The sequence below is a fragment of the Peromyscus eremicus genome, chromosome 16_21 (genome assembly GCF_949786415.1).
Source record: "Peromyscus eremicus chromosome 16_21, PerEre_H2_v1, whole genome shotgun sequence".
In the NCBI taxonomy this organism is placed as follows: Eukaryota; Metazoa; Chordata; class Mammalia; order Rodentia; family Cricetidae; genus Peromyscus; species Peromyscus eremicus.
The window spans coordinates 47,900,606-47,913,582 of record NC_081432.1 but is presented as its reverse complement, the minus strand read 5'-3'; the positions used below and the strand labels follow the sequence as shown (position 1 = coordinate 47,913,582).

Below are 12,977 nucleotides of genomic sequence, written 5' to 3'. Positions count from 1 at the left end.
TTTTTTCCATTTATAACTAGGTAATATTATTTTATGTGGTTGTTTATAGGTCTATATAATGTGTATATAAATCTTTTGACCATTTTCTAAATCAGGGTTTTCTTCTTAAAAATATGTTTTAATTAATATATTAAACTTTCTTGTGGTGACATCTCAGAACATATTGCAATGTGTAATCATCATACTGGATTTTTCTACTATGATGTTTTATAAATTTATTAAGCATTCTATGTCAAGAATATTATCAAATATATTCACTACTAATATCTTTTCCCAATTTTTGGCATTTTTTTTTTAGTCTTAACACTATTGTACAAATACTTCTTGTATTTTGGTGAAATCCAATGTATTTATTTCCTATTTGTGCTGTGTTCCCAGAAATCTTTGTCTCTCTCAAGGTAGTTTTCTCCTATATTCTATTGTAAAAATTCTATAATTTAACCCCAAGTTCAGATTTGTGGTCAGGGTAGAGTTAATTTTGTTTATTTTTGTATTGGTACCCATCTGTTCCAGCACCGTTTGCAGAGAGGTTATCCTTCCCTCCTTGAACTTGGGCAGCTCTGTCCAGTGCTTCCAACCTCTGCCCACTGATCTGTGTGTCCTTGTGCTGAAGCTTCATTCATGGAACTTAATTGTCAGTCCTGAAGCCAGGCAGAAGTTCTTTCAATTTCATCTTCCTTTTTCAGAGTTATTTTGACACTGGTACATCATTTCCATCTCCATGTAGATTTTAGAATAAATTCATAATTCTGTGAAATACCAGTTGAAATGTCTACTAGTATTATTTTGAATTTACAAGATCTAAAAGTAATTTGTGGAGAAGTGATGTTTTAGCATTAAAAAATTTCTAGCTTGTGAACTATTTATTAAGGTCTCTCTGTCAATGTTTATTATATTCACTATACTATCTTAAAAATAACTTGAAAAAATGCTTCCACTTCTTTTTTATATCCTGTTGAAAATTGTGTTATTGATTTTCAGTTTTTAATATTTATTCTCATTTGTAAAATTTAAGAACTTACCTTTTATCATACAGCCTGACTGGACTGTCAGTTCTAGTAACTTTATTGTAGATTCCTTAGAACATTTTTGTTCTTAGTTGTGTTTTATCTACTAAAAGACAGCTTTACCTGTTCCCTCCTAATCTGAGGACTGTGGTTTGGATAAGTGTCCCCAGGAGATAGTTATTAGAGGCTTAGTGTCCAACTCTGGCACTTCTGGGAGACTATGAAACCTTTCAGAACTAGAAGGAGTCTTGCCACCAGAAGTGTGCCCTGTGGGGGAGATTAGGACACAGCACTGTCCACTTCCTGACGGCCGTGAGGTGAGCCGCTTGCTTCACTACGTGCCTGTGATACATTGCCGTGTCATAGTCCAAAAAGCATGAGGCCAGCTGACCATGAACCAAAACTCTTATTAAAACTGTGAGCCAAACTAAACCATTCTTCCTTAGAAATTGATTATGTCAAGGATTTTTTCACAGTGATAGATGATGGACTGAAAGATTTCCAGCTGCTAGTTTTCACCCTTTTCCAATTTTCCTATCTGAGACCTCTAACACAGTTGACTTGACATTTATTTCTATTTGTTATATAAATGTTCCTGAATAGTGATCTGAATTCTTACCAATATTTTGCTCTTTAGCTAGAAATAAGGCAGGAATGTCTGATGGAAATACCTGGGAGATAGACTGATTTTTCAGATAATTTAACATATATGCAAGGACAGAAACACTTTACTTTTTCTTTAAATGAGATATTAAAATCATTAATTTTTACTTCAGTATTTGTCTATAGTTGGTATAATTCAGAAATAGAAAACTACCTTTTGTTTAGTGGTTTTTAAACATTAAGCATCCAGGTCAGCCTTGTTGATGAAGGTCTAGATAGGTTGGTTCACACATATGTACTGCTCGTTATGTGCTGAAATTGACTTTAAAAGTTTCTGATGTTTTATTTATTATGTTAATTATTTATTTTGGGATAGGTACTCATTATACAGTCCTGGCTGACATTGAACTCACTATGTAGACCAGTCTTTCTTTGAACTCTTAGGAATCCGCCTGCCTCTGCCTCCTGAGTTATGAGATTGTATGCATAAGCCATCATGATCAAATTATGTTCTATCTCAAAATTTGGTACTAACTTGTATTGCCTTTTTGCTCTATTCTATAATCCATTTGTTTTAATCATAAAATATATATTCAAAAATTCAAAGATAGTTTTCTGTCGTTCCCCCCCCCCCGCCCCCCACAAACATTGCTTTTTGTCTCATGAAGACGCCCATTGATCTTGTGACTTCTCATATCCATCCTCTCCCCAGGATATGAAAACCTCAACTCAAAGTGTGATGACTCCGAGCTTGGGCTTTACATTTAGTGCTGGGTTCCACCCTTGCTGTGGACCTCCTGAGCTATGTAACTGCTTGTTCTTCATCTTCCTGAGCCTGGTTTTCTTCTTTCGACTGGAACCTACATTTTTTATCTGAGAATTAAATGAAGTAATTGATGCCACAAACCTTTTGTTTCTGATGCTCTTGCTACAGTTATATATGCAAGCTTTTCAACTGTTAAAATACAACAGGGTAACTAAAGACAGTTATTCTATTATTGAGACTAATTATAAATGTGAACACTTAATTCAAATAAGTTAGAAGCTCCTTTAGTCAGAATCTATATATAGTAACAACACATTTTTCTAGGCATACAATCTAATGTTCATCAATACTTAGATAAACTCTTTCTGGGAAAAAAAAAACAAAGCAAAACAAAAAAGCACACTTAAAGCTCTAACAGAATCACTGGCCTGAGTAATCTAGGTCTGTTTGTTTAAATATAATTTGAAGTTCTTGTTATTTCTGCACATAGTTATAATATTGCCAGTGATATCACATATTTTTAGCCTTTAGTTGCGATTGCTTTCTGTACTTTCAAGTTTACCGTTTTAAGCCTATATCGAATGACCTTAGCACATTCATCATTCTGTACGATCATCACCACTGCTCTTCCCCCGTCTTAGTTCCCCAACAAACACCCTGCCCAGTAAAAGTAATTCCATTTCTTCATGACCACTTTTCTCATTTTTCTCTTAGAGTTTACCTATTCGAGACACATAAAGCAAAGAGAATAAGAAATGCATACAGCTGCCTATAATGTATGAATAATACCAACAAATGTGAATAGGCCTGAAGCACCATTAGAACAATTTTCACATTTTTACCACAAAGCAAGATCCAACTATATGCTGTTTAAAAGAAAGACACTTAAAACAGCAGCTCAAGAAGACTAAACAAAAGGAGGTATTTAAAAACAGACAGAGAAGCATTAGCCATGGAAAACAGACAGTGATCCTGATGTTTGACAGTGCGACTCAATAAAAAATATTAAATGGAAGAAAACAATACACTTTTTTCCAGTAAGCAGGATGATGTATTGATGACCTCTTCACTGGGACTGTGAATATCTTACCTTAAGTAGCAAAAGGGACTTTTTGATTTTGATTATAGACCTCGAAAGGCAGAGATTATCTGGGACTTTGGTGGTAGTCTCAGTGTAACAACTTGAAACTTAAAAGCAGAATGTTTTTGACAAGAGACAGAAAGAAATCATCCAAATAACATTGATCATCAACGTGTAAGGATGACTTGCTGTGGTATCATTAGTTAGAGAAATGACATGGTAAAGAGATGAAGACGTCAGCCTTACTGCCCTGGGAAGGGACTGGGAAGTGTTTCCCTCCCACAGTCTCCAGAAGGGGCCATGGCTCTGCTGACAGCTTGGTTTTGGCCTTGTGAGATCTTAAGGTACGAGGCAGATGAGAGCCACACCCTGTCTAGATGTACCACCCACAGCTGCTAACAGGGAAAAAAGAATAAACTGGGTATTGGTTTTGCCAACAGAGTTTAGAAAAATTTACTATAGCTGAAATAGAAAATGAACAAATTTTTAATCTGAAAAGTTCCAATTTATAATGAAAATGTAGCAGTTATGAATATTTGTTGTGGAAATCAAACAACTATGTTTTATGAAGCAAAAGTCATTGAAAAATCCAAGAAATAGACTGAAACATGGTACTAGGCAATTAAAAAACATCTACCATGTCCACGTTAAGGTATCATGTAAACAGCATTGAAAAGGAATATGGAGGAGGGCTGGAGAGTTGGTTCAAGGTTAAAAGCACTGGCTGCTCTTCCAGAATCTCCTGATTTTTTCCCCAGCACCCACAGGATGGCTCACAATCGGGACTGGAGAATCCCAGGAAATCTGACATGGCTTTCTGACCCCCGTGGGTACTGCATGAACATGGCGCACAGTCATACATGCAGGCAAAATGCCCATCCATAAAAATATATGTAGAGAGAGAGGACCCAAATATAATCAGTATAAATCTTAGAACTTTACATCTGGATAATAGGGGATATGCCTTTTCTCCAAGTACACGTGGAAAACAGTTTATCATGTTAATTGGATCATAAAGAAGAGTACCAGTAAATCCTATAAAGTAGATATATTATATACATTACTCAAATACAATTTATAGAAACTAGAAATTTAAACAAAATCAATCAACTAAGGCCCCTTTCACTTGAAAATTAACCTTTTAGTCAGCACCTCTTGAGTGAGTGGACAGCAGAAATAAAACCAACTACAGAATTTCTAAAACTTGATGGTGCAGGCTGAGCATCCCCAATCCAGATGTTGCAGATCTACTATTTAGCACTCTGTGGTACTCAAAACGGTTCAGTTTGTAGGATTTCCATTTTCTATTTTTCAGTTAAGGATGCTCAGTGGTAAACTGTATATAATTATGCCAAAGTCTGGAAAACGTAAAATTTGAAACACTCCCAGCCCCATGCATTTGATATAGAGTAGAAATGTCTCGACAGGACTGGGCCCTTTCTGGATAATGTGGGAGGAAACACTTTCCGTTCATTCCGATTGTTGAACTAATGCTGTATCTTGAGGTTGTGGGACTGATGCTTCATGTCTTTGTCTGGACTAGAAGATAAACTTAAAACGGTGATCAGAGAAATACATAGCCCCAAACACAGTTATCAGTAAAAATGGAAGTGAAAAAGTATTTCACTCCAACACAACATTTCAAGCTACCAAAAAGCTAACGAAAGATAAAAGACCCAAGAAAATAAAGATGAGAGCAAAGAAGAAGAGACAGGTCAATTAGGAGCTCCTGTCTAGAGTATTTGTTTTCTAATGGACAGTCCCTGACTGATTCCATGAAAAGCAATGAGGACCGGAGGACTGTGCCTAGGAGAGCCAATGATGTTCCAGACAGCAAGGAGAACTGCTCAGAGGACAGTCAAGGCGTGCTGAGAGGAGCCAGCTTTTTGGGGTCTGCCACTGCATAACTGTAGGACCATTTAGGGACAGAATAGTGGTATTAGCAGTATACACAGTAACCGTAATAAAATACAAATCTGTGAGTCTGAATTGATGGAAGTAAATAAGTCAAATAGAATAAAGCTCATTAAAGGCAAAAAAAAATGGCTGAGAATAAAATTTTGCCTATTCTCAAGTATGACACCACAAAACTTATTAGTTATAGAAGGAGAAATGGTACTTTACAATGGAGAAGCCTCATTAGTTGTGGGACAAATAGACTTGATTGTGCCTCCTGATATGATATATTCAAAGGACTCAGTAACATTTCTCTGCCATTTCTAAAAAAAAAAAAAAAGAAAGAAAGAAAGATACTCATGAGAAATAGACCATTTAACTTGAAGGACATTCTATAAAATAATTGCCCTGGTCTCAAAATGTCAAGGTTATGGAGAAAAAAGTAATTAGGACTTGATCCAAACTGAAGGTTACTAAAATGACATGAGCAGCATGAGATGCTGGGTTGCATTTTAGACTAGAAAAGACTGCTTTTCTCTAAATGACATGAATGCCTCATTTCAAATTTGGCGAAGGTCATATCAATATTAATTTCCGGATTTTTATGGTTGAATTGTGATTATATTAAAAACATTGCTGCTTTTTAGACACAGGTACTACAAAGCACTTTATCACTAATCCTCAAACTGTTCCATATGTATATACAGCAAAATAATAAAGCAAGGTAAGCTGCGACCCTTGGAGAATCAGGTTGAAGGATATACTAGGATTCTTTGTACTGTCTTTGAGCAGGGCTGAGATGGAAATAAGAAAATGTGTATGTCTCTTGCTGGATACTTCTTCCTCCCCAGGGTTACCTTTATCTTTACCAACCCTCTTTCTTCCAACTGTACAAAAGTCTCTTTTTTAGAGTGATAGTGTACTAAATAAATTGCTTCTCGTAGATAACAAGGAAAAATAGATACCTTCAAGAGCTGAGTGATGCTGCATTGACATATCACCCTGAAAATCTTTGCAACTTTGAAATAATTCACGTGGTGGAGCTGAAAGCCTTTTATCTTTCAGCATTTAAAATAATATTAGTGGGGCCTCTCGTAACACGTATAGAACATCATCCTGTACACATAATCATTGTTCCCGTTGATATGTCCTGTCCTGACTGGACAATGGAAACCATGCAGTTTCCTTTGATCTGTGAGGAAAGTCTTGATGACTGATAAATATAGTAAATATGGTATCAATTAGAGGACTGGGACCATTGGCCATCCAGAATGCCTACTGCTCACTCTACACGGAAAGCCAGGTGGTTGCTAGAGAGTACAAAGTTTAGTTACCATTCTTTTCAAACTCTTCGAATGAATTGACTTGGCATTGTGTGGGTTAATAAGCACCTTTAAACATACCTAATGTTAAGAGAATGATAAAGAGCTTATATTTGAAGAAACGGTAACATACTCATTCAGTTGTCCTGCACTACACAGTCTTATTTATAGTAGAGTTCCTGTCTCCGCACATTTGATACCTGAGGTCTAGTCACTTGCTTAGGAAGAGCCAACGTGTGTGCATTAGGGCAGTCAGCAGTGCCACATTTTTCTACCAACGTGATGCCTGTGTGCACCACACCTTTTCCCAAAATTGTGACCATGTGCGTGCAGTGCCTGCAGAGGCCAGAAGAGGGCATTTCATCCCCTGGGGCTGAGTTACAGGCTCTTTTGTAAGCCAGTTAGGGTGCTTGGAGTTGAACCTGGGTCTTCTGGAAGAACAGCCAGTGCTCTTAAAGACTGGGCTGTCTTTCATTCATAGTGTGTGTGAACCACCTGCACAGGCACACTAGCAGACTATTTCATAAGGAAGACTGAGAGGAAACTTAACGATGATTGTTAGCACTGAGGAGAGAAACTGGAGACTCAGGCAGATGTGGAACTTCTTGGCTATATGTTTTTGTTTTTAGCCAAGCTTTGTTCTTAAATTTACATGTTTCTTCTTTAAATGGTATCTTCTTCCTCTGCTCCTCAACACTATACTTGTACTATATTGAGGTCTGCACTTCAGTTTTTCATATTTTCCATTCCTATTACCTCCCTTTTTAGAAAAAAAAATGTCAGTTTAATCTCTCTCTCTCTCTCTCTCTCTCTCTCTCTCTCTCTCTCTCTCTCTCTCTCTCTCTCACACACACACACACACACACACACACACACACACACACCACCAACAACAACAACTACTACTACTACTACAACTTTAATGCTTTTTCTAACACAGATCATTATATTCCATCTAAACTGGGTTTTTTTTTTTTTTTTCCTTTCTGGTTTTGTGTGCATGTTCAGTGTATTTGTCTAAGCTTGAGCAAGTATTAAAAACAGTCTGCAATGCTTGAGCAAAAGTCATTTCTTAGAGTTTTGGAAGCTGGTGAATCCAGTCCCCCTGAGTTTTCTCTTCCTGGATGAACATGACTGCCTTTTTCCTTTGTCCTTCCCCAGTACAAAGAGCAAATCTTTGGTCTCTCACTCTTACATGGAAACAGTTCCATCGTGAGGACTCCGTCCATATAACCCCATCTATGCTCATACCTCCTAAAGGCTTCACCTCTAAAAATGTGGAGTTTGGAGTGAGGGCTTCAACATACAAGTCCATAAGGTGCACATGCATTTATAACGTAACAGCAGTATGAATCTAAATAGCCCAAATCCTTAGGTCAAGTATACTATAAAGTTCAGAAGTTTCATTTTTTACAAAATAGGCACATATACACATACCCATGCACACACATACCTATTATGAGCCCTTTACCTGTTTGAGATCCCTGTTGATTTATTTTCTTCAAGTCAGTTTTATAGTGGGAATCATATATATTCTATATATATAATTCTATATATATATATATAGTTTTAATTTAAGTATATATATGTTTTTCCTGCACCATTAGCATGTTTGGTCCATGAAGGCCATAAGAGAGCATTAAATCCCCTGGAACTGGAGATGCAGATGGTTATAAGCCACCATATGGGTGCTGGACTCAAACCCTGGTCTTCTAGAAGAACATCCGGTGCTCTTAACTGCTGAGCCGTCTCTCTAGTCCCGGAACGTGTAAATTTTAAGCAGTTATATGTTTCTTTTGGTTTTGGGTGTAGAACAAGGGTCTTGTGCATGGTTGTCACATTCCTTACCACTGAACTGAGCTATGTATTTCTTTTGGTTTTGGGTGTTGAACAAGGGTCTTGTGCGTGGCTGTCACGTTCCTTACCACTGAACTGAGTTACGTCCTCGCTTCACCTGACTTTGTCTAGTTTGTCTATAGTCTTCAATCCACAGAACCTGAAGGGGTCAACTTCCCATGAGTCTCTCTCTCCATTCTCAGGAGCTCCCTTTGGGGTGTGCCCCCCCACTTACTCACTTATTTTCAATGGGGGGGTGTATGGGAATTTGACTCATTCTACTCAAAGTTTCTTGAGAGTATAGATTAATAGTTTTCATGTTTAGGAACGTTTTTGGCTAGTATTTCTTCAACTATTTTCCCTCTTTTCTTTAAATCCCATTGTTTTGATCAGTCCACTTAATAATTTCCATGTCTTTAAAACTGTTCACCCCTCCTCACTGTTTCTTCTTTGTGTGCCTCAGTTTCCTCACCTCAGTTGATGTACTTTCTCTTTAACTCCTCTGCTGCTCACAACTGCCAGTCAATCCTGCTAATGAGCTTTTTATTTCAGTTTTTCTATTTGTCACCTTTAAAATTTAGTTCACTTTTTAATAGCACTTGTATCTTCGTTGATATTATTTGCTGAAACATTTTAATGTATTGATTTTAATTTTTTAAATTTTTAATCAAATCTAAAGTTTTTGTCTACTAATTTCAAAGTCTGGGTTTCCCAAAATGCTTATTAATTCTTTTGTCTTCTTTGTATTTACCATATTTCTTGGCTTGGTTTTATTCATGATTCTATTTATTTATTTGTCAGGTTCTTGGGTGTTTGAATTATATTTGTCGGCATTTGTTTTAGTATTTTTTTTTTTTTTTTGGTCTTTATTCTTTGCTGTGTGTTCACTCTGGCACCTACCAGTTCGTGTGTTGATTAATAGAGAGATTTTCTCAGATTCCTGCCACCCATAGCAGCAGGCTGTGCCTGAGCATCTCTGTGGGTGGTGCAAGGCAGCACAAGCAGCTACTTCTCAGCCCAGCTTCAGCTTTGACTCCCTTCCTGTGCAGTCTCAGGCTGGGGTTTGGGTCTTGGATGGTTCCTGGGCATGTGTGTAGCCTTGAGCAGACACAGTTCCTTCCAGACTGCTAGGAAAATAGGCAAACTTGAGAACTTCAGACTCCCAGTGGATGTCTCATTGCCCAGACCTTTTTTTTTTAAAGATTTTTGGTTGGTATATTTTTGTCCACTGTCCACTGGCCCTCGAGGCCGCAGTTCATAGATTTCTTGTCACTGTTTGCAGTCATCACTCCTACTCAAAGGCTTTTAGCACCGTGTGAACACCAATCCAGGTCAAGTACAGGCCACTTTATAAGTAGTTTTCTTGAGAGCCACAGGCAGGTTAAGTGATGACATTTTTTTCTGGGAATGATGCTTTAAAACAGCTTCATCCCACTTCTGTGTGCTGTTACCTCCAGATTGCTGCCCTGTGTGCTATGTTACCTCCAGATTGCTGCCCTGTGTGCTATGTTACCTCCAGACTGCTGGCCTGTGTGCTGTGTGACCTCCAGATTGCTGCCCTGTGTGCTGTGTGACCTCCAGACTGCTGGCCTGTGTGCTGTGACCTCCAAACTGCTGCCCTGTGTGCTGTGTGACCTCCAGACTGCTGCCCTGTGTGCTGTGACCTCCAGACTGCTGCCCTGTGTGCTGTGACCTCCAGACTGCTGGCCTGTGTGTTGTGACCTCCAGACTGCTGCCCTATGCTGTGTGACCTCCAGACTGCTGCCCTGTGTGCTGTGTGACCTCCAGACTGCTGCCCTGTGTGCTGTGACCTCCAGACTGCTGCACTGTGTGTTGTGACCTCCAAACTGCTGCCCTGTGTGCTGTGTGACCTCCAGACTGCTGGCCTGTGTGCTGTGACCTCCAGACTGCTGGCCCATCTGGCTGTTTTCAGGATGACCATAGCTTTAGAGTGGGAGGTTTCGCGCTGTGACAAGTGCAAGTTTGCTGTGCCCTTCCCAGGTTCAGCCACATTATCATGAATTCACAGCCACAGATTGCTCTCTGCTTTCGGTTAATGTCCATAGTGTGGAAAAGGTTAATTCCGACCCTTTGTGCTAGCTCCCTTTCTGCTTTTATGGAGAATAAATGCTTCACAGGTTCTTGGTCCATGACTTTTACTGGCGCCACCTCTACAGCTTCATTTTTTTTTCTTTTTCTTTCTTTCTTTTTTTTTTTTTTTTTTTTTTTGAATTTTTGAGACAGGGTTTCTCTGTGTAGCTTGCACCTTTCCTGGATCTCGCTCTGTAGACCAGGCTGGCCTTGAACTCACAAAGATCTGCCTGCCTCTGCCTTCCAAGTGCTGGGATTAAAGGCATGCGCCACCACCGCCCGGCTAACAGCTTCATTTTCCTTTAGAAATTGGCATCTTGGCTAAAACATAAGCTATGGCTTCTAGGTCAACTTGATATTCTCATCACTGGCAAGATATTTAATTGCTAATTTAACTTCTTGTATACATGCAGATTGGAGGATCATAAAGAATTTAGATTCTTTGTTTACTCCGTGATCTCAAATAGCTAATTAAATAGTCTAACTCATATTTAGACTGGTAAGACAGCTAAGGATTTTTGTATTTAACATTTTTGCCAAAATGTAACAAAAGAGAATCTTTGTATCTTCAAGGTCTGCAATTTCTGTGTCATGTTCCAGTACCTCTAATTGGAAGCTGGCAGCTATAAAAGCCATTTCTTGTTAACAGTTAGGAAAAGTTGATGCTCTGGCCCTCCCCCTTACATAGGCAGCAAGTACTGGTGTCTGAATCAAGTACTAAGGAAGATCTAACTTTTTTATGCCCTTTATAGTCAACAGTTGGTAGCACAAAGGAACTATTTCAGGGTTCCTTGTCAATAAAACCCTTTTTCAATAATGAGTTTCCAGTGAAGTCTTGTCATCTAAGAGAGGTCCATGTAGTGTTACTGTCCTTCCTTCTCATTAAGACCCAAGGACAATTTTCGAACTGGAGAATTCACAAAAGACAAGCCTGAACCTCTTTCTCAACTTACTCTCTCATAAGCTCGTCTTGATATGGTGGATAGAATAATATGAACCTCTTTCTCATAAGCTCGTCTTGATATGGCAGATAGAATAATATGTTAGTGTTTGCTTTTTTGATCTCCTCAGCATTCCGAAACACACTTCAATGTAGTGTGAAAGAAATGAAACTTCACGTTTATCTCTTCCTATCAGTTCCAAAGGAAAAGCCCAGCAGATCGGGCCTGTACTTAGAAGGGAGCCTTCAAAAAAAAAAAAGCACTCAAGCTTTTGCTGCTAGAGAATCCCTCTCTTTTCCATTCTAAAACAGTTATTTAGAAGCTCACTTCCAATATTTTGTTTCCCTTTTTATGTCAGTTCCTAACACAGAATTGTAGGGGATGAGAGTTAAAATACATACGTGATGTATTTGCCAGAGAAACCTAAGACAGCTCCTCCAGCTGGTGCTATTCCTGAAGAATTTCACTTACATAGACCTCTCTGGCTTGCGATTTGTTTAACACTGTGTGTGTGTGTGTGTGTGTGTGTGTGTGTGTGTGTGTGTGTGTATACAAATTTCTAAATGGACTTATTAAATAAAAAAAAAAACATGAAGCCAAATATAGGAATGAAAGCCTTAGATCAGGGAAATAGTGAGAGCCACCAGCCTACCTTACCTCACCAGCTCTGCAGTTTCCAAATACAATGACTTCCTGTCTACCCAGGCTTTTATTGCCTTGCTTTTCTGCCCTCTCATTGGCTCTCTTAGCCCATCTATCTACCTCACTTCCTCTTCCTACACAGCTCTGTCACTTTCTGACTGTCTGCACAGATCTCCAGATCTCTATGGTTGGTACTGGGATTAAAGGTGTGTGTCACCTTGCTTGGCTTTGTTCCCTAGTATGGCCTTGAACACACAGAGACCCTGCCTGCTAAGTGATCAGATTAAGGGCGTGTGCTAACCATCACTACCTGACTTTTGTGTTTACTTAAAATAGCTTGCTATTTCCTCTGATCTCCAGGCAAATTTTATTTATTAACATACAAATAAAATATCACCACATTTCAGCACAAATAAAATATCACCGTGTGTGTGTGTGTGTGTGTGTGTGTGTGTGTGTGTGTGTGTGCCTGTACATGAGTGTGTGTGCATGCGTGTATATGTGAGTGAAGTTACCTTTCTCTTTAATGTACTTTTCAGTAATAGAACAAAATATTCTTGATCAAACCAAAGTTTTCTTTGTTTACTTGTTAGTCAAGACTTTTTAAATGTTTAGCCTCTTTGCATACACATTATTGATCAAATAGTCTTATGATGAGAATTTTGGTACAGATGCTGGGATCATGTACTAAATTAAATTGTACCTTGCATTAGATCATTGCTGTGTGGTAGACACTTATGTCAGCTTAATGATTTTATGCTTTCAATATCAATGTTTAGAACTGTATTGTAA

General features: G+C 38.5%; 1 protein-coding gene across 1 annotated transcript in view; it reads left to right on the top strand.

The window, feature by feature from the left end:
* Positions 1 to 12,977, top strand: part of Lmbrd1 (LMBR1 domain containing 1) — a 91,808-nt gene that overhangs the window by 59,627 nt on the left and 19,204 nt on the right. The gene's annotated exons all lie outside the window — the stretch shown is intronic.